This window comes from Empidonax traillii, unplaced genomic scaffold (assembly GCF_003031625.1).
Source record: "Empidonax traillii isolate 1590-97213 ecotype Southwest subspecies unplaced genomic scaffold, ASM303162v1 scaffold686:size905440, whole genome shotgun sequence".
Taxonomy (NCBI): Eukaryota; Metazoa; Chordata; class Aves; order Passeriformes; family Tyrannidae; genus Empidonax; species Empidonax traillii.
The window spans coordinates 731,486-753,963 of NW_020955879.1; the positions used below are offsets into that span (position 1 = coordinate 731,486).

Genomic DNA, 22,478 nt, shown 5'->3' on the forward strand with positions numbered 1-22,478 from the left:
AGACATTAGTCCCTGAATCATTTTACATCTTGGCATTATGTGCAATGACACTGTGCGTAAAAACAGATGATGCAACAGAAAGGAAATTTGAAAATTCGTTTATCCTTTCTTTTGAAAAGCATCTAGAATGTAAATGTAGTTGTGGCAGCTCCAGATGAAAGAGAAGAGAATAGAAGGAAAAAAAAAAAAAGGCTGTTTTTGGAGGGCTAGCATGACTAAAAACTTTAGATTTATGCAGTCTGACTCCCAGTTCCTGCACGACCTTGGCAAAGTCACTTATTGTAACATTTTCAGAAATGGATGCTATTTCCTCAGGCTTTCATTCTACTTCTCATCTCCAGAGTATATGACTGTTTTGCATGTACAACCAATAGCAAAAGTAAAAGTCTCGAGGGACTTAATGGAATCTCTGGATCTTGATCTTTTCAGGGCTTTAGAGCTATTTGATGTAACATACATATAGCAGGATTTTTTAGATGTTCCAGGACTCCCTTCCCCCTACCAAAACTTTGGGTTTTACAAGAAGTCTTTATGGACTGCCAGAGTTTTGGAAGACCACTTTGAGACAGCTAAGTCATCCAGATGAAACCAGTGAGAGACACAGAAGGTCTGAAATACTAGATTTTTTTCCATCTAATTTCTTCCCATCACATGACATGAAGCATTTAACAACTGAAGGACACAAAACTGAAAAAAAAAAGGGTGTTTCATCTCTCCCTTACTTTTCAGCTCTCAAATTGGGGATTTAGATACTTTGGAATGGTTGAGGCAGAAGAGGTAATGAAACTATTGACAAGTTGAAGACCCTCATACTTGGGTGAAGTAAAATGCTTTATACATACACTTTATATATTAAGTGCTTTGCACATTTGTTAACAACTTGCATGGATTTATAAGAAACATCCTCTCAAACCCAGATGTTACAGTTTAATTGGTAACTGCATTCTCACTCTGCTGCAGTGTTAAATAAATAATACATATTTTAGGACTGAAAGAATCAATCCAGAAAGGAAGGACTATATCAGACTATAAATACAAACAGAAAAAAAGTTCTGCTAATCTGCTATATTAGCTATTGTATGATATTTAAATACAATGTGTACTTCCTGTTTATTGTCACCAATCTTTCTCATATGCTCACATTCAAGGTGAGGTGGGCTATCAACCTTCACAATCATCACAAATCACATTTTGGTGAATATTCACGCAAGTCTGACAGAGCATGGGAAGCTGAAGTGCTCTAACAGGGCTTTTAAAAACATCAGACTCTCCACTGTTGTTCATCCTACCAGCTTTATATATTCTCTAATTTTTATCTCAGGACAATTTCAGCGATGCCACTTTGGGTTCTCACTGAACTGCTCCATATATGAGCTCTCCATTTTACTGTACCTATAGGAATTGTCATTTCTCATGTCCATGGCTTGAATTTTTATTTCCACCTTCTTCTTTTCAGCTCTTTGCACATCACTAGCTAACATTTCTTCTATTTCTTTTTTTTTTTTAAGAATATAGGTAAGAGTGTCATCACTTAAGTGCTCTACATAGTTCTTATTAGATATTTTATTGTCAAAAATATGCCAAGTTGAAGATACCCCTTGCTTTACATTCTATATCATAAAAACAGCTCAGCTTTTCTTAACATTTTGGACATAAGGTTTTCTCATAAAGTTGAAAATGTTACCAAACTCCTGACGAACCTGTTCTTTAGTTCCTTTAAACAACTCTAACCACAAGCAGCAGAACAGTAGACTGTTTGCTGCTTTTACCAGCCAAACTTCACAGGGACAATAATTAACAAAGGAAGGAAAGTGCATGCATTTGTTCCTGTAGTCAAACCAAAATAAGCTGGAATGAAAGTCCTCTGTACAATTGACAATAATCTTGCACACCTGTTAGTGAAATACTTACAAGTAACTTTGTCAATCACGTGCTTGCACTGACTAGTGCAAAATCTTGTTCTACCAAGATTAGCCAGTAAAAGTAATAAAAGCAAATGAGTAAACCACAATGCAGGAATGAAATGCATAAAATTAAGCTAAAATGTTGGAAGGGAGGGAAAAGGTAACACCTGGAAAACAACAGAAACCTACAAAAGCAAGATCTGAGTAGGATCAGAAGAATTACCTGTGGCATTCACTTCAGATTCCCTCAGAATATGATGAAAGATATCATTGTTTGCAAAATGCCCCCAACTTTCTTAACTACAACTTTCTAATATGTTGGAAACAAAGAAACTGCAGACTGCAGTACACTAACTGTTTGAGCTGAATGTGAACACAAACTTTCTAACACCTCAGTAAACACTTGAAAGAGAGCATTACTCTAATATCTGTAAATCAGGGCACTTCAAATTAACCCCATGTTCATTAAAAAGCTTGCTGATTTTATGTTTTTGTTATCATTCTGATACAAGCCTGAGAACAAAAGTGCTTAACAATTCCAGTCAAATAGGATCAGGGTATTAATTCTTGTTTGGATGCAAGAGCAATATAAATCATCTGTTCCAAGCTAACAATTTAAAGACTGCACAGCACATTATGTTAAATAAAGTATTAACACTGAGTAAAGAGCACCTATTAAGGGACTTTGAGAGTTCTGGCTCACATTACCTTACACTATTTTTTTTAAATAACCTTATTCCAGCTTTTTAATCCCATAATTATTCCACAATGGTATTGTCAGAAAACTCCACTGTTTCTAACAATATATAGTTGTAAGACACTGTGTGAAGCCCTTCAGTTAAATTCTTGTACTTATTCATATTATCAGCCTGACCCACATTAGTGACTTATCTTTCACAGTTCAATATATATAATGTTGTAATTGTAAAATGATTAAATAAAGTGTACTTGATGATCTAAATTTCTGTTTTTTGAAACAAGCTGCTGAAATGGGGAAGAAAAAAATCAGATTTTTACTTGTGCAAGCACAGATATGCTTCTACATATATACATACACACTATTTAATACATACTTGTGATGTGCCTTCACTCAGTCATTTAGCAGCCTTCTTCCCTTTGACTCAAAGAAGTAGGATTGTGTGTGTATGACATATCTAGTAGTAATATGGAAACTGTATTTGCTTATACAAATACTTACCTAGGGAGAATGAGCTCTCTAGTGTTACAAGTTATTGATGTTTAGCTAGAAATCAGAGAAAACTTTGGAAATTTTCCCAATGGGAAAAAGTTCAGATGGTCTAAAGTTGAAGCTATGAAACAAACATAAACAAAATAATGTATGTTACTGCAGTTGTCAGAGATGACAAAAAACAACTTTGAAAAAGCAGATCTCTTACTGTCTCTCTTCTTTGGTCCTTCAGTACAAGAAAGACAGGGATAAACTGGAGAGAGTCTTGCAGACCGGTTGGATGGCCTAAAGACTGGAGCTGTATGTGGGAGTTGGAATGGATGAGCTCAAAGTCAATCCAGCTTGAACTATTCTATTGTTCTAATAGTCTTCCTAGTACTTCTGTTAACTAGAAATTATTTTAAATATAACTGGAATAATATACAGTGAAAAAGAGTCCCGAGGATTATTCTGGTCTGTTCTATATCTAGTCTGTTTTATTTCTAACTTTTCCTTGGCCAGATTTTCCATCTGACATAACTCCATAAATATTTATGGAGTTATAAATATAAATATTTAAGATAGCCAAGAATCTAGCACCCAACCTTACTGGATTAAGGACATTTGTCCCAGAAATTGATGGGAAAAATTAGCTGAATAAATAGATATAGCCTATCTTTAAGTGCCATAAAAGTTACATGACTGCAGGTAAATCATAATAACAACCAGGAGTCCAGGTTTTCCAATCACTTTCCATACATACTTGAAATTGCAGGGCCTTCTGGTGACTAATTTGCCTCCTTTTGTAGAAAAATGGAACAAAAGACTTGCAGTGATTGTCAAGCTGCAAGGTACCAGTGAATGAACAGTGAAAATACTCAGAAGTGACACTTTTAAGAAACATTGAATTTTGCTTCATCTTTGTTGCTTCTCACAAGTATTAATGTGAACACAGTCTCAAGGGAATGAATTTCTATGTCTGAGATTAATTCATTTATTAAATGACAATAATTTTGTGAAATAAATAAGCCTTACTTCAGGCAGAAGTGAAAGCAGTTTATAAAGAAAATAAGAAAACTGCATGATTGAGATAACTGCTTTGATTGTAAGAACTATTTAATTTTCAAAGGAACTTTCCAAGCAGAGAATCTGTGGGAAAATCAAATATGAACACTGTTTACATTGCATGTCATTGGAATTTTTCATTTAGCATTTTAGACACAAAACATAAAATTCCATTTCAGAAAAAAAAAAACCAAAACACCAAACTATTCTATTGAAACAGTCCATTGTCAATTTAAAATAAAGGCTAAAACGGTCCTGAAAAATAAATGAAATGAAGACAAAGTAAAATTTTTCTCCATTTTAGTATATAACTCAGTCAGCTTTTGACTGAGAAGATTCTGAAAATGTCTGAATATACTTTTAAATACATATAAAGAAATTGTTTTTGTGGAAATTTATCTGACTTCCCAGCTAGCTCTACTTTTCACAGAAATGTTTAAAAAGCAATAAAATTTGTACTGAAAAGACTACTTATTACTGAGAAAAAGAGAACTAAATTTTCAGAAAATAGTAAGCTTTATAGATAGATTATCCAGCTCTTCAGTTTACCAAAGAGATTCTGTCTGTCATATCTTGCAAGAATTCGATTTTACCTTTTGGATTTTTGATCTCAACACTTTCTTCTTTATAGACTTATACAAGTGTATGTGTAATGTCTCGCTCACTCTTTTTTCACATATATATATATAAACTGGATGAACAAATCTGAGACAAACTCCAATAGATAAGACAACTTTGTGTGACCATTTTGGCTGACCTTTTCTTCCTCCCATTTTAGCTTGTTTTATTTCTGACTCACACAGTTATTTCCCAATGCACTATAATTGTTTTTTACTTTGTATTTTCGAACAATTTTGGGAATGCCTGAACTCTACAACAAACCATGACTCTATTAGCATGGACCAGCATGCTCTCTCGTGAAGGATATTGTAAAACAGGATTGGGGATGAGGGTAGATTTTTTGAACCTTCCCTGTTTCAGCTGAAAATTACTGTTGTGAAATGTATCTGAACCTCTACTTTGAAGAGTCCAAGGGAGAACTTGCATAGTTGCATTTCAGAACTCAGTGCCAGCTTAGACAAGAAAACCAGAAGTGTGACCCACCACTGCTGGCTTTCAGTCACTCTGAACGGGGTCTTCCTCCAGCTGTGCTGACAGTCCCAGGTGTGAGCAAATCCATTTGAAAGCACCAGGGGAAGAAAAAGACAACAAAAAGTTTTTGCATTTGTCCAGACAAATGGCCCTTATTACACCAGACTATAAACTAATGTAACTGATTCCAACTACTTCAGACACTCCGTTTGTATAAACATTGCCAAGTCCGGAGGGGTACCCAAGGACTGTCAGCCTGGAAAAATGGTGAGGATTCATTTGCTGGGTCACTAGCTCCAGCTTCCACGCACATTCATGTCAGGCCCTCAGCTTCCAGATGAAACCAGAGTAAGTTGCCAACAACAACAGATAGTTAGATGTTTTCCATCCTCAGGAAAAATCTAGCTCAGATAGGTACACCCTGAAGTTTGGACCACAGTTCAGATCATTTCTTATTTTGTCTGGTCTCTGCCTGTTTTAGACAACTGAAGAATTCAGATTCTTACTTATATTTACCAAAACAACGTTAATATCAAGTTGAACATGAACAATTTAAACTACAAATCACTAGATCCTGGTCTAAACTGGAAAAAAAACCCCAAACCAACAAACAAACAAGTAAAAACCAGTAAGCCTAGCCCTAAAGAAAATGGCTAGAGTTACTTGGGCAGTGTAAAATCACTGATACTTACTATTGTAAGCACAAAGGTTATGGAGCTCCTTTAGCTTCCAGAATTTATTCATTAGACCCACCTATTCTCCTTATTTTCATGTAATAAACACTAGACCTTGGAGACAGGGAATTTCTTTCTTCATAAAGAACTTATATAAAATTTCAGTGGAGTCCTAATTCTCAGCTGAATCCCATGTGTTAGTTCAAGAGACCAATACATTCATATGCCACAGAGATGCAAGGAGGGGAACGAACATGGTTTCACAGGCTCTTCTAGTCGGGTTTTCTGTTGAGTAGGAGCAGATCTTCAACAGATTTGACTACAACATAGAAATAACAACACTGCAGTTAAGTTCCCTATGGGGTTGAGAATACTGATTAAAAAAAAAAAAATTAAGGAGAAGTGGAGAAGGAACTATAAGCCCCTGTTGCCAAGTTGGGATTTTTCCAAACATTTCCAGTTCTGTGCATCCACAATCACATCCATGCTAGTTTCCTTCTGCGTCAAATAACATTACATAATGTGCACTGTTTGGGCCAGTTGCTAACACAGGAAGAGGAGAGGCTGGGGCCTTTCTAAGAGTGTGTTCATTTGAAAAGGTGTTTATTCTGTATATTACATGTTTTCCACTGAGGATTGTTTTGTTCTCAGCGTTCCTTCCCTTTACCAATTTGGAATCAATGCCTAATCTTCCGCCTCTCTTGCAGTTTGCCTTCAGAGTCTTCTCCTTAAGAAAATTATGCATGGAAATTCTTTTTTACAAGCTTTTGCTGAAACCACAAGTCTGTATCTGAAATATATACTACTGAAAAATTTTGCCCAAAGCTTTGTCTTGGCTATATAAAGAAATTATAGGTGTGGACCAATTTTTGAATTAGCGTGAAAACTGCTTTTATGTGCATATGAGAAAGGCCTTTGAAACATCTTGCCAAAGGCTTTTTTGTCTTCTGGTTGTTATAAGAAAACATGGTTGCCCAAAAGAAAAAACCTGATCATGGTTCCACCTTAATCAGATTCACAATCGTGTCCTAATGCAATTTGTCCTAATCCATTTCTAAGGAAGACAACCACTTACAATTTGGAAAGATGTGTGGGAATAAATGTGGCTATATGGAAATCCCCTGAGTTCTTTATTTACTATATTTTACCAGTTCATAAAAAAACCCCTAATTACATTATAGAGACGAAGGCATTATAAATGCAATGTATATTCTAATACAAAAAACCCTCTACCCGGGTGTCCTACAGTCAAACTGTGCTCAGTTTGCAATCTCACAGTGCATTTTATATCTCCGTGGCTGGTTTTAGAGTAATGATGCCACGCTTAACACATTTTAATACTGATCACACATTTCAGCACATAGCCGAAAATGATGCTGTGTTTGTTTTGTTTGGGAAAGGAATGCCTTCTGCTTAGTGTGGCATCAAATTGCCCTTGCAGCAAAAGAGATAATTACTTGGTGCCCGTGGAATAAATTAATTAATACTTGTGCTAATATCTGTACATTCATCCATACACAAACCCCTACATATTTATTTCATGAAAATTGCATGCTACAGAGAACGAAGAGACAGTTCAGTACGTTCAGGAACCTGCTTAAACTACCTACCCCACCCCATACACATGCATGTCAGGAAGTGAAGGGTGGGATGGGAAAGGGTACAAGAAAACACTCAAGAAAACATTTAGCTTTATACATATGAGTTGTCTTATTGGAATTGTGTGAATAAAGTTAACCATAACTGTTTTGAGGACTGGGGCCCTAAAATAATACAGGGGAGTTCCAAATGCAAAATGTTCTAGGTTTATTTGCACTGAAATTCTTTCTTGTACTGTTTCTCTCCATACACACACATTAAAATATTATAAATGTTATTGTTAAGAAGAAAGTTGCTATAAACATTACTGACTATAATAAATGGCATAAACCTGAGGCAGGGCAGCAGTGTAAATAATCAGAGTCTTTCTATTTATCCATTTGTAATAAATAGAAGATTATATAACTCATGAAATCATAATTATCCAACATTTCATCATTTGTTTTTTACTTGAAAATTTTGGGAAAGAACTCTTTTCGTTTGCACACTCACATCTGTGGATGATCATTTGTTCTTTAGCTGGTGAAAACAGAGGTCCTGATTCAAAGCATATCATCTACCCTAAGCTTTTTATCAGTTGACGTGTTTCATGTAAAAACTGCAAAAGTTGTGCTGATGAAGAAACCATGCCCTTGCATGCACCCAGTCAAGGTTTTTTTTTTGTTTGTTTGCCTGATGAAAAACAGCCCCCCACTGAAGTCAAAGTTTTATTTTATTCAGGACCCTGTTCCAAACTGGAGCAAAACTTAAAATGGTGGAGTTGCCTCTGAAGGAAAATTTCATTGCTTGTTCAAACACACTGATCTTGTTTTGTGCAGCTATAATGTTGAATAAGACAAATGGGAAGAAAATAAACTGAAAAGCTGACAATAATTAAAAATCTGTTTGAATCCCACAATATCAAAGCAATATATCAATGTGAAATTATTTTTAAGATTTTATGAATAAAAGTCATATTGGAAAGTGTTTCAATTCTTATGAATCAGCATATTCAACAGCAAAGTTTCCTCAAAGCATCTAAAAAACAACAACAAAAAAAAGAAAATTAAGTTCTTCATAAAAAAGACAGTTAGGTGTTTCTTTCTTTTTTAATTATTTACTTTTAAACACACAGAAGTGCAGTATCACCCCTTAATGTTCTCTACGTAGTCCATCATAAGACTTAAAAAAAAATTATATACCCCTTCAAACCTTCTAGTTACTGTCAGAATGAATTTTAGCATTCAGAAAACTTCATGACTTAGCAGCAGCGTTGACAATCAGAGACTCAGGATCAAATTCAAGTGTGAAAAAGGTACATTATAAGAACAACTTTAATGGTAAAACAAAAAGGACTGATTAGACGCCTCTAATGCATAAGCAGAATCTGAAGTAATTCGTAACAACTGAATGAACTCTAGTTTCCAAGAAAAGACAGTCTCCAACTTGTTTATTGTTGAATAGAAAGTGACACAATACGCTTTTGTTTCAAAACACTGCACCAGTAAGTCTCTAAACTGAAGTCCTAATTAATGTGTAAACCAAATATTGCAACAACTAAAAACATCTCCTTTGAAGTTACTATATTCACAAAATGGAAGTGCTCTTCTTTGAGTGTTGTTGTTGTTATCACTTTGATTTGTTGTGGGGTTTCTGGGGTTTGGTTTTGGGGGTCTTTTTCCCCTACATTGGATCTTGCTTTTATTTGAAAAATTATTTCTCCTCATGTGTTTGGTTTCAATGTTTAGAATATATTTCTTATGTACATTTCACACCAAATGTAGGCCTGGACACCATCACTGGTCCAGACAATACCATTGGGAAAACTTTGTAGTCATATGACAAAAAGAAACTTTTTAATGTTGAAGAATATTAGAACTAGTGCAGAATTAATGTGTTCTGAGCTGACAGGCAATGACCATTCAAAAGTAACAAATTTAATCAGGTATGAAAATAAACATGCACTTAACTTGAGACATTTTGGAAAGTAAGTTTTTCAAAGAATGAAACATTCAACACCTTCTGAAATAATGCCTACTTTACACTAGATGTTTAGAAAAAACAACCCCAGGTCTCAAAAAAGATTTTTTCTTATTTTTTTTTAATATTTAATTTTATATTTATTAAATCTGAAAGTTGCAGACATAGTTTTTGCAAACTCAGCATGCTCAATAAGTAACTTTGAGTACCTTTAACAAGACAAGACTGATTTTCCTATTCGGAAGATTAATTTCTCATTGCTGTTGTTGTATAAGTACAGGCCTGTTTTCTTTTGTAATAAATAAAGCTGAAGTCAACACATGTAACCACCGGTATAATACGTGCATGTTATGAAACTTGCCCTGACTCAAATCTGTTTAATGGTTTTCCACTGAAAATTCAACATCTGCCAACACCACACAAATCTTGATAACTGATGTCATCATGAACCCATTAAGCCTTGGTTTTTAACATGTTAGGAAAACAAAGGGTTTATGGAAGACTGCTAACAGAGGGCTAAATCCTGGAACCCTTATTCAACAGTAGGAATTGTTCCTTAAGTAAGGTGTGAGTAAGAACATCTTAAGCCTGGCAGAATGTAAGCAAGCTCTTGTTCCACATTAAATTTAATTAACCAAGTCATTCATGAAAATGACACCGTAAGATATGAAACCTGTCACTGCAAACCACCTTTCGTCACTGAGGCTTAGTTGGGAATGCATGTCCTGCCACACCAGCTACTAGCTTTGATGTGTCACAGCTGTGATACTGCAGCAAGGAAAAGCCATTTAAATAGAAAGGGAGCTTTGGAGGAGTTAGACATTTTCCCCTAAGGACCTGAAACTTCTCAGCAAAGGCCATCCAGAGATACACATTGGATAAAGAGGTCTTCATACTAAAATCTTGTAATATGCCTGCAGGATCCCCGTAGCGGGAGCTAAAGGAAAAGCTGTGTAGTGTTGAAACAGTAAGGAGCATCCATCCAGATTAAGAAGGAATCCCATGTTATCTCTAACATCCATACACCTGCAAAACTGATAATGTCTATCCTGCAGTTTGTATCCTGGGCACAGAGGTGGTTAATCAAAGTTACAGCATAAGACCTGTGGGGGTGGGAAAGTAATTTAATTAATGTGCCAGATATCCTCGCCAAAGCTTTTGCCAAGATTAGGTTCAGATTGCAAAGAAATCTCCAAGAGAAGGATAATTCTCAACACCTGCGGGCACTTTTATTAGCTGCTTGCACAGAATAGAAAACCTTATGTTAAAGTATTTGTCTCTGCTCTACCAAACTGACCTCACGTGCTTTTATCTGGCCATAACCATAAGCAGATTTTAAAGCAGGCTGCAGTAGAGATTGCTAATGGGCAAGTGCTCTGTGGCAAATCCACTTGAATAAAGTAACCTGTGGATGGAAGCAATCATATAAAGCTGTTCGAAAGGGGACACTGTCAAAACAAGTATAGATTTGGGTACACAGTGGAGGAAGAAAGTGAGAGAAATCACTAGGATCTTTAACACATCCAGAAGAGGCATTCACCTAATGCAGCATTATGCTAGATTAATCCAGGTTCAGGTCACCAGGGCAGAACCTTGGCTTTGTAAAGGGGAGTAGAAAAAGTCCCTAAAAACTTTTAAATCTTTTTCTTTTGAAAAAACTTTGTCGGTGGTTTTTTTATTTGTTTGTTTGTTTTGGAGTTTCTAGTTGTGTTTGTTTGTCTTTTGTTGCTTGGGGGAGATTTGGTTGTTTCTTTCTTTATTTTTTTTTTCCCAAGAGGCAGTTGATTCTACAGCATTGCAAACAAGGTTGAAAATTTGAATGCATAGCCACAATGCTTTTAAGGAAAATAAACCTTAGTAAACACCTTATGTGTTTAGAAACATATTACAATAAATCTAGGAAATTATTATGTTTTGGTACTACATAATATGACTTCTCACTAAAAGAAATTCAAGTGAATTGAAAGGGTTTTTTATCTGTATTTTGTTGTGAAATAAATTGTTTCTATCTGAATGAACAGTTACAACTCTCCGGTGGAGGCTTGTCGAATTGTTATTCACTCTTGATCCAGTGATATGTATTTTATGCACATGTAAACAGACAGACCCATGCATATACATGTGCAACACAATTTCTGCAATGATTTCTGGTAGTGAAACATGAATTCTCAAATGTTTGTCATTCCACACACTTTAAACAGTCTCTCTTTAATCTGTTTTATCCATTTAAGTTGGTTGATTTTTTTTTTTTTGGGGGGGAGGGGGCCTCAAAATACTCCTACCTTTATTTCTAGATAGAAAAACAGCAAAAGAGCTCTGATTTCCATTCTTTTAGTGCTAATGAAATAGAAACATTAGCAATTATAAAAAACATCTGTGACTTTGGAAAATATAGTAAAACTCTTTAGATTTTTCAAGAAGTGGCCTTGAAACATTGCCCTGAGCTTTGGTGGTATTACTGCTCTGGTTGCATTTTCTTGTTCCTGTCTCAGCTACATCAGAATCCTTTTAAATAAAACGTTAATGACAACTCACAACTCAGTAATTTCAGGTCAGATTCTCCCCTATTCACTCACGCTGACTGGTACCTTATTCTGCAAGAGTCTAAGTCACCCAAATGAGTGACGACGATAATGAATAAATGACCAGGAAACATCTGGAAGACTGCAATGAGTCTAAACTTAAACTCATGTCTCCTTACATTTTCACCTAGCAAAAACAGTGTATCACTCTAAGCAGTGATTGCCCTTTACATGAAGTGGGGTAATTTATGACACCACTTACTGTGCAGGCAGTGTTGCATGCTATAAAGTGCTGCATGAGGTAAGAAGAGCAGGGCTGTGACAGAGCCCTGCCACTTGCAGGCATTTGCAGAGGAATTGCAGAATCAGATGTTGATGTCATGACCCTAAAATTTAGGAGGCATAGCCCTCCCACAGCCTCTGACAGTATTAGCAAATGATCTAACAGCTCACGTGCAGCTCCTGGGCAGATATATCAGTTCAGAGCTGATGCCACTTTTAACTTTCAGAAAGATGAATATAGTCTTAATTACAACTAACTTTTCCCACTTTATACACTATAAATCTATAACTATGATTAGCTTTTACAAAGCAGATAATGAAAAAAATTCAAATTCAGTGGGGTATTCCTAAAGGTATTCATGCTCGTCCAAGAAGATAAAATTGCTGCTAGGGTTTTTTACACTCTACTTCTGAATTTTCTGAGTCTCAAGGAAAAGAGAATTCCAGCACTCTCCACACTTCAAATTCAGGGTGATGGCCTTCTCCCATTATGCTACAACTTACAATCTTTTTAAACCTGTCCCTAGGATTTTACTTTGAAAACAATTCTGTATATATATACTGAGGAGTATATATATTTATCATCTTTTAAAAGACTTAACTTAGTACTTAGTGCACCATTTCAGGACAATAAATATCAAAGACAGCTGTGCAGATATCTTTGTTAGCATTGCTGGTACAGGTCTCTCTAGACAAGACCTAACTCTTCATCTTGCTACAAACAATGGAATATGAAATGATGGAGTTCTGTAAAATGTAACACACTTTCGTGTTGTGTGGAATTTGCTTGGGTCCCAGCCCTGCAGAGTACACACATCAGAGTTTTACACCTGACTAGTTCTACCAGTTGAGAGAGGCTTACTCATGCGTATCATGTTAAATGTGAAAATAAGTACCTGCAGGATCTTAAGGAGCAACACAGGCACTGAAAAGACAGCATAATCTTGATGGGCAAATAATAAACATGTTCCTCCATGTGGCAAAAAAAAAAAAAAAAAGAAAAAGTGAGCCTACCATAATAACTTCATCAGTGCAAATTAGACAAATATAGAACCACAGAGGCTGACTGCAATTTTTCCACTGTAAGCCTGACCTGTAACTTGTTAACCTACTGCTTAAAGAGTATTCACCTCATGTTCAGTTATCCAAAGAACTCAAAGGAAAAAGAAACTGGAATAAATTTTTATTCCCCTGTCCTGGAAAAAGGGCAAGGTATGCCATAATTGTAGAACTTTATAAACACTAGAGAAAGACTTAAAAAGGATCTATGACCAACTTATTGAATGTATTCATACGGCACTCAGAATGGCTTTCAAGCTTTTTTTTTGTCCACATTAGTGCCATTGGACTGTAACTCTTCTTTGATATTACATTGTTCTCACATAAAAATAAACCAATCCTCCTGAACACCAAAATTGTAAAGGTTCAAGACCAATGATAAAAGCGCTTCTTCTTTATTTCCCTGGGTACTCGCCACCTGCCCCATTGCTAACACTGCTCTTCCTAGCACTTCAGGGTATTTCTGCAAACCCCACACTTACACCAAAATGACTTTTAAATCTTTTCCTAGAACCTGAGTTCATGAACAGCTGTTAGTTTGGGAAGTATTAATGGGAGCCATTTCACCAAATACTACGTTATTTTCTATTTCATGGGATTGTGCAGAATTTAAGATGACCTAAAGCTTAACCATGGTGGTTGTTTTTGCATGGGTTTATCAGAGTCTGTCTGATTGAAGACAGGTTCGTAAATAAAACATCTGGCCTTTTTTTTCCCCTGTTATTACCCTCCTTGTGACAGGATTAGATCACACAAATGTCATAATATCTGAAAAACTGTGAAGCATGAGAATGGACCCCTTTAATGGGAGTAAAACCAGTACTTACCAAATTCCTTCAGGAACTCAGATTAGTGGCTCACTGGGAAATTTCCAAGCAACTGGATGAAGAACTTCACTCCAGCTTCCCTGAACAATTATAAGCTGTCATTTTTTGAAGAATTTTAGGATGATTTCTTTTCTTTAGTTTTTGTATAAACCTTCTAACAAAAACACTCCAACTTCTAGATAAGAGACCACAAGTCCTTGTAACCTTGGAAACATAAGATTACTTTTACTTTCTTTGATAAAATGTAGTTTTTTTCTATTTCAAATCTCCCCATCTTATTATTTACTTTTATTTTAAGGTCACTGAGTTTTCAGAGTGCCCTTTGACAGTAGCAAAAGGCACCTGTAAGTTACCGACACACACAGACTAACCAACCTATTACCTTTCCCCCACTCTGAAAATTGTCTAGGTAATAAATATATCACCACTAAACTCAGAGATTCCTAACCTCTACTTTGGTGTTTTCTGTTTGATTTCAGACAGAGAAGACTTGTCTTGAAGCCTGACTGGATTCTTCCAGCCTCTTTAGCTGATGTAAAGAAAGAAAATGCTTCTTCTTACAGTCCTGGGCAGTACTCTGCAAGTTATCTTGGAGATCACAAAGACTATGGAGTTTTCTGGGAAGAATCTTTCATTTTTGTTTCTGCACTCCAAGAAGATGTAATAAATGCTGCACAAGTACACATATGCATAACTCTTAACAGTTACTGTTATGCAGCTTAAAAACACAAATCACAATAGGCTGCGTTTTTGGCACCACTTCTGAAAAACAGAGGCCGATCAGCTCTGCATTTGCAGTCTAGAAGCAAACTCCTGCACTTACACAGACAAATTCCAGGACTGAATGAACAGCGAGAGTAACCTCTCCATTTCTGTGGGATTTTCTCTACTACCAGGTCCAGTTCTATAAAATATGACCTTCAAATGGAGGGGAAGCCTAATCCTATTCAAAGTTACACGTGCATAATTTCAAAGCTTTATGCCCGAGGGCTATCCACACTGAGAGAGATACTGCATGTTGCTCACTCTTCTTCCTATTCACACACTTCTACTGATGTGATTCAGTTGTAGAAAATAGCTTATAAAAAAAGACAGTTTGAGATGCTGTATTCCTGTTTCCACCTGTAAAGCATAGCCAAACGGACACTACAAAGAGTGTAGTTTCTTTCTGTCTTTCCTCCTCTTAGAAATGCTGGTTTACAATGGGTTAAAAATCTGCTGCTAAGCACTGGCCATTTTAAGGTGTATTCTTCTCCCCTGCTGATTTGCCCTCTGACCTTCTGGGGGCCAGGGTGGCTGCAGACTTCATTTTTACTCTATTTCCTGGTCTCTCTCCTGCCTGTGCACTCAATGTTTCCACAGCAGATTAATGACAGCTAATAATATCTGATATATCTGGACATTGCCACATAATGAGTTGCAGTCCCACTGGGTGCCCAAAGTGTCACTACTAACAAATTCACCAGAGCTGCACATAATTAGCATGTAAAGGGAGTGATCATGCAGTAAATCTGGAGGGGAAGATGGATAGGCCATGAGGAAAAAATATAAGGAAAAACTACTGTTCTTAACACTCATTGGTATATGTATGTTTCTTGCCATGAATATTTCCTTGATAACAAACTGTGGACAGGTTACCTTTACAGTAACATTATTCCTTCCACGGCTGATAGGCAGAATTTCATTATGCCACTGCTAATGTTACAATATTTCTGCAAAATGTCACCATATGTAAATTAGAAGAGGTTAGGGTTTCAGTCTTAGTTTTCTTTCAAGATGCACTGTCCCTTTCTGCTATGGCCTAATTCTCCTTTCTACTAGTTTACAGACATGCTAACATTGGTCCAACCTTGCAAAATAAAATTGGCATTGGAGGACCTTCCTTCTCCAATAACTAAGTAAGAATGAAGAAACTCAACTCAGGATGGAGAAAAGATATGGGAGTGAAAATGAGCTTACTTTGTAAGGTTCTACCGAAAGCACAATCTTTCCTGACACGTCAGAATATACCCAGTAAAATAAAACAGGATGCATGGACAATATGAGTTGCCTGACCTGATTTGAACACAGGTCTTTAACTTGTGACCATCTGGCTGCCCATCACACCCCAAGTGCAGCCTGCAGTCTGGGTATGGGCAAAGAGGCTTTCCCAGGAGGACAAGGAGGTCGACAAGGAGCAGATGAATCCTCCTGATGGGCTGCCTTCAGCCTGAAGAGCCCTAAATAGGACAGCTTTGCTCTCGTTTAAATCAGTCATTTGTCCTCATTAGAAACCATTTCTCAGCAGTGTTAAAGACTTCATTTTGGTTTGAAGTTGTGACATTCACAGGCCTTTTGCTTCTTTGACATCTGTGTGGGAAAACTTGCATTTAGGTGACTCCAGCTCAGGAGGGTTATTTGAGAAATTGCCCAAAGTGTGGCTAATTCCAAGTGCAAGGTTTGGGGTTTGTTTTAATTATTGTTTTGCTTAACAGAGAGGCCCTTGGCCCTGAAGGCTTCAGACTTCAAATTGCTCTTGTTCTGAAGGCACTTCTGTCATTTAGGGGGAAAAAAAAAGAGTTAACAATGAAGCCTCACTTAAAAAAAAACAAATCCAAACCCCAATAAGCAAACAAAAGATACTGCCTATAACACAAATGTTTTCCCATGATAAATAACTATTCAAAGATGCAAAACACACATATTATTTTATTTATATATATTAGTATAAATTTATATATCTATATAAATTGATCAAAATAATACCAATAAACAACTTATAAATTATAATATATATTAATGTTCTAGTTATATAAATTTATGTAAGTGTATAAAATCAACTAAGTTTAGCTTAGTTGAGTCTCTGTAGCCACCTTTTGCAGAGAGAGTGCTTGGCCAGGAGAGCCTTGTGATCCTTAGGCTGATCAAGCACAAGCTGGCAGAAACAATTTTATATTAAAGTCAGAAGTTTCACAGAGCTCAGATAACAGCCCTTGTTTGGGATAATGGTGAGCACTGTCAATAAACCTTGACACTTTTAACAGCGTGAACTGCTATTCAGCAATGCAGGGATGCACTCTGGAAATAATAGTAGCTGCTCCCGCCCACTACTTCTTTCCTGTTTTGGTCATTATCTAAGTGCTTATGAACTGAGCCCAACAGATCAACACATAAGCTCCAAAAATTTCTGTATTCTCAACTCATAGTGAGTTTCATGCCGGCTTGTGTTCTGTCAGAGAATCACCTTTTGGAGTCGTGTGACTTTAGATTTTAGACACTTTTTTTGAAAAAGAAGATTTTCAAACTACATGTATAAACCCTGGTGATGTAAAAACAGCATAGCTAATTAAAAAGCAAGCATTTCTTTTAAAAATCCTACAAGTTTTGCATGCTAGCAAGGGAAATTCTGTTGGATTTTGGAAGGAAAATAAAAAGAAAAAAAGAAAGAAATTTAAAATCTTTAAAATTTTCCTGACAAGAACCAACTTTATATTGAATCCCTTGTTTTATTACCTTGTCTCTGCAATCCATATGGTAACTTTCAGCACAATTATTCGCGATTCACCTTTTCACATAATTTCTTTGAATAAAAAAAAAAAAATGAAAAAAACCCTCCAAACAAACAAAACAAAAACTTAAAACAAGGCTTATATTGTTTATCTTGTTTTTAATGAAAGAATGAAGCTCACAGCCTATCCAACTCTCACAGGGGCCTTTTTTTATGCAATCTTAATGATAATTAACTGACAGTGATTGATGGGGCTGAGGTAAGAGTAGACGCAACTGCACCATCCTATCCAATTCATTTTTCTATTTTTTACGAGTCTTTTTTATTTCTAAATAGTACCAAATGTATTATTTGTCCAAATTCAATTTCACGTTTAAAGTTAAACAGAAATGCGTTTGCCCAGTTGTTTTGTCATCTTGCTGACTGGGATTTCATATAGTCAGATTTCATTCTGTGTCAAGTTTAAGGAAGGCAACTACTTCTGTGTTGGAAATAAATGAAAACATTCACATACATTTCCATGTGTTTTGTAGGTAAAAGTATTTCTACTGGAAAATGGGCCCCAGCACACTGAGGTTGTACAGAATTTTTGAATATGTCCACATGGAATTACATTGAAGGGAATATGAGTCTTTTTTAGCTTTGTTTCAAAATATTGTTGTTAGCATTGCAGTCATCTCTAGGGTATTTTTTATATGCACTGAACTGTATTTCCACAAAATCACCTTTGCTGAAAAACTCCCAGAGTCTCACATCCAACTTTGGTCTTGTTGAATATCACAGCCTCTCATACATTGTCTAGAATGACTACACGAAATTACATTTTTTTCCTTTAATCTTCAAGTCTGTTCTAAATAATTGTTGCCATTGTGCTGGTTGTGTCAGTCTTAAAATTTTGTATATATATCAACTATTTTAAAAGCTTTTGGCAGAGTTCTATTGCCTTATCAGGAAAATGGTCCAATTTGAAATGTGTATGTTACACAGAAGACTTCATATTTTGAATTTCTTCATCTGACAAGTGAATTCTCTCTGGTATTTTATCACCTCTTACATTTAAATGATATTATTTTAACTGCTTTTCTGAAAGAGTCTTTCCCTCTTTTATTGGTTGAAAGAAAAATAAGTTCTTTTTAGACATGCAGTGTTCCCTTAACAGCTTCACTGCCCTTTCTGTGTGTCATTACATATAACAAAATGTACACACAATGCATCCCTTGGGAGTTAAAGCCTATCGCGGTGCAGTACTTTCAAAGTGAGTGTTTTATACCATTTGGCACCCTGAGGACATGTGAGGTGACACCACTGATCTCTCAGGAGAGACCTTACTGATTTCTTGCAGCTCTTGCTGATGAAGAAATTAGTCAATAACTATATTTTGTAAATTCTAGCAGCCTTGTCTTTCTTTTCCTCCCATAAGACAGAGGCTGCGGAAAAACTGCATCTGCCTGGGCCTGAAGGCATGTTCAGTTTTTGCCTACCTTTATACCCTCTTGATGAGAGTAACAAATCAAGTTCAAGCATCCTGTACTGAGAGATCCTTCACTAAGCCAGACACTGCTAAGCTCTTACTACTAGGTAAGACTTCCATGGAGGTCTATCAACAAGTCTCAATCATCCATACAGGTTATTGCTCAGGGACAAGGGACACCTCTTCCTGCCCAGGGGCTGCCTGCTGTCACTGAAGCATCCTTTTCCAATACAATCAGTGATCATTTGACACACAGGGGACTGCCAGACTTCCAGGATTATGGCCAATAAACCTTCCCCAGAATGAGAAGAACCACTAGTGGCCATGAACCATGCATTTTTCAAGCACTAGAGAAGATGGCCAATACATAAATACCTCCTTACTTAAATTATTTTTGAAGAACGCTTTCCTTAAGAATAAGCTGGGAAGTGTTGGTCTGTGCACAGGAGAACGTACCCCCTGCCTCATGCAGAAATTACGTGGTCCCACTACTTTGCCTACACCTACAAATGGAAAAAAGCAATTGCAAGAAAACTGAAGGTGGGGGGTTTTCTCCCCTTCAGCTGAGGAACAAAACAGCAACAACAAATTATTTTGTGTCAAAAGAAGCCTTCTTTCCAAGTGACTTGAAATTAAACATATCCTTGTCACATATTGTGAGTAAAGCAAAAGACATGGAATCATAGAACAGTTTGGGTTGGAAGGGACCTTACTGATCATTGAGGTTTTTTACATAATGAGAAGAGCATTAATAGGAAAGGCTGAGAAGCTCCACACACCACTTTCTCCAGTTTAAAATATTAGAGCAATTCTGACTCAAGTTCAGAAACCATCAGGTAAAGGTAGAAAAGGAACTGAGCTCTTCCAAGGCCTAACCTCTGTGATGCTGGAGTGGTTGAGAGGCCAGGGCAGCTACATTCACTGCCTCAGCTTCTTTCATCAGAGAAAATTGCTCACGAATATGACATGAATCAGTGCTTTTCAACAGGCTTTAGTTTTATGTACACCCACCTATCATATCCGTATAAGTCACATCAGGAATATACAGCAATGAAGACAATCTTCCAAGTATAAATAATCTCATATCTGAAACAACATCAGGTTTTTCCATGACAAGAAGGATTATAAATTGCAGGACTTACAGAGAGAATTATATGTTTATATTCTCTGATACTTTATGTGTGACAAACAACACCTGAGATCATTTAAGATCTAATGCCGCAGGGTAAAAGACATCCTTAATTTTATGCTGGTGGCCCCTTACAAAAAAAAATAGCAGTTAGACCTACCTTCCAGATCCCCTGTGTTGAAATATCACTTGATCTCAGCAAGACACGGGCACAGATTATTGAACTTCTGCCAACTGGACCACCTTTGTGCTTTGATACTTTTACAGTTTCTAGTGAACTCAGTTGCCAAGGTGCTTCTTAGTGCGATATAGAGTTTACAAAAGACATGGATCAAATAGGTTTCAGGACAGAATCTAATTTACCTACACAAGAAGTCATTCTGCTGCAAAACCTAGAGAGACCATCTTATACTGCAGAATCATGACTGCTCTCTTCACTGCCTAAATCAGGCTTATGCTTTTCTGCTAAAATCCACAGAACAAGGAAAGATGAAAGAGAAGGGACTTAATCTCATTGTGTCTTTTCTGTTGTTAATTTAAAGGAGTATGATTGAAAGTAGAAACCATGCAGTAAACTACACTGGAAGCAATAGCACCAATGTGCATTGAAGAACAATGTGAAAGGACAGCAGAAAGTTATATATTCCAGTTCCTAGTTTTAAACTTCCATGTCTGAAGATTTGGACCAGGACTTTTCGCCTAGTTCCTATTGCATGTTCCTGTCATGCAAGCAATGGAAAACCAACCTGACAGAGACAGATAGACCAAGAACTCCATTGTGAGCCCAGTTCAATTTGCAGAGCTGAGATTTTACAGATAAAAGGTGAACAGTCCTCCAACTATGTGTACAAGAAAAATGAGCAATACCTAAAGCCTGTGTCACTTTCTCTGGGAATTTCTTTTCAAAACAGAAGTATTTAGCTAAAGACACTTTCTCCTCTTTGAATTTTCCATATGCCTGGAAGAGAGCTCACAAGAAGAGAATGCTCACAAGATCATACAAATGTCTGCTCCAATTAATGGGAACAGAGTTTACTTCTACCTCCCTTTGCCCCACCAAATTTCAGGCAAGGTTTTCTAATGTAGTTTGAAGGTTGTTATCAAACAACCAACCAACCTCTTTCCAGACTGGACAATTTAACTCATTAAAATCCCTGCCAGAGTCATGACTGAATACACATTTCTACTCTTACTTTTGCTTGCCAAAATAATATCTAGCTAGATACAGATGTTCCAGTTTCCATGTTGTTATACCCATTTGAACAGGCACTCATGAATTTTGAGCCATTGTTACTTTGCCATCATGTTATATAGAGGATTTGGAAGAATGGAAAGCAGCCTCTACTAAACTTAGTGATTCATTTAAACAAGCTTTTTTTCAGTAAAGCAAAATTTGTACCAGTCTACATCCCAATTACCTCAGACAAATCTGCCATGATTTGTAATTACATTATTATTTTAAATTAATCCATCCATGAATTACAGTTGTCTTTTGTTTATTCACTTGTTTAGACTGGTCTAAAAAAATGAGCAAAGCTTTCAGCCATTTATAATAAAGGCAAAATGACCAAAAAGACCTACTTTTTTTTGTTTGCATTAATGAGTTCATCCCAAAATATATATGCAATAATATAGGAAATTAAGTTATAAATGTAGGGATGTGCTCCGAGACACCATGAAAATCTGCATGCAAATGCATAATAATCACAAATCTACATTATTACAATATTAAAAAATACCTACAATTAAATTATCATGTGGAAATAATCATAATGTTATTGGAAACTCAATTATTGTGGCAACCCTTGTCGGGGAATTAGCAGGCTATGGCAAAGGCAAGTCAGACCTGAATTCATCAAATATATATTATCACAATATTACATGTTCACTTCGATTCCATGCAAAGACAAACATCCTCACTCACTAGTATCTGCTCAATGCATTTGTATTATTCATGAACAACTCTGTGATCTATTATACATACAAAACTGATTGTACGCTGCTTGCCGGAGGCTACAATGCAGAGACACAGAATTAATTTTATTATATACACATGCATGATAATTGTGTAGAATTCGGTCAAATATCAAACTCTGCTCCTGCGCTCCATTATTTTACTTTCTAAAAAGAGGTCTAAGGTCAGCAGCAATTTCTCTTTGGTGACAGTGAAACTCTTTGTCATTTAGAGTAGAAAGTTCCTGGGTACTAAGGAGCCTGGAGCTGTGATGAATGGTCACACA

At 36.4% G+C, this 22,478-nt stretch overlaps 1 long non-coding RNA gene across 1 annotated transcript in view; it reads left to right on the forward strand.

Moving 5' to 3' along the window:
* The window catches only part of LOC114065669, a 32,013-nt gene extending 17,156 nt beyond the window's left edge, over positions 1-14,857 (forward strand). Inside the window, exon 3 of the long non-coding RNA XR_003573025.1 lies at positions 14,631-14,857. This is a non-coding gene — a long non-coding RNA (uncharacterized LOC114065669). The remainder of the gene's footprint in view (positions 1-14,630) is intronic.
* The last annotated feature ends 7,621 nt before the right edge of the window (positions 14,858-22,478 follow it).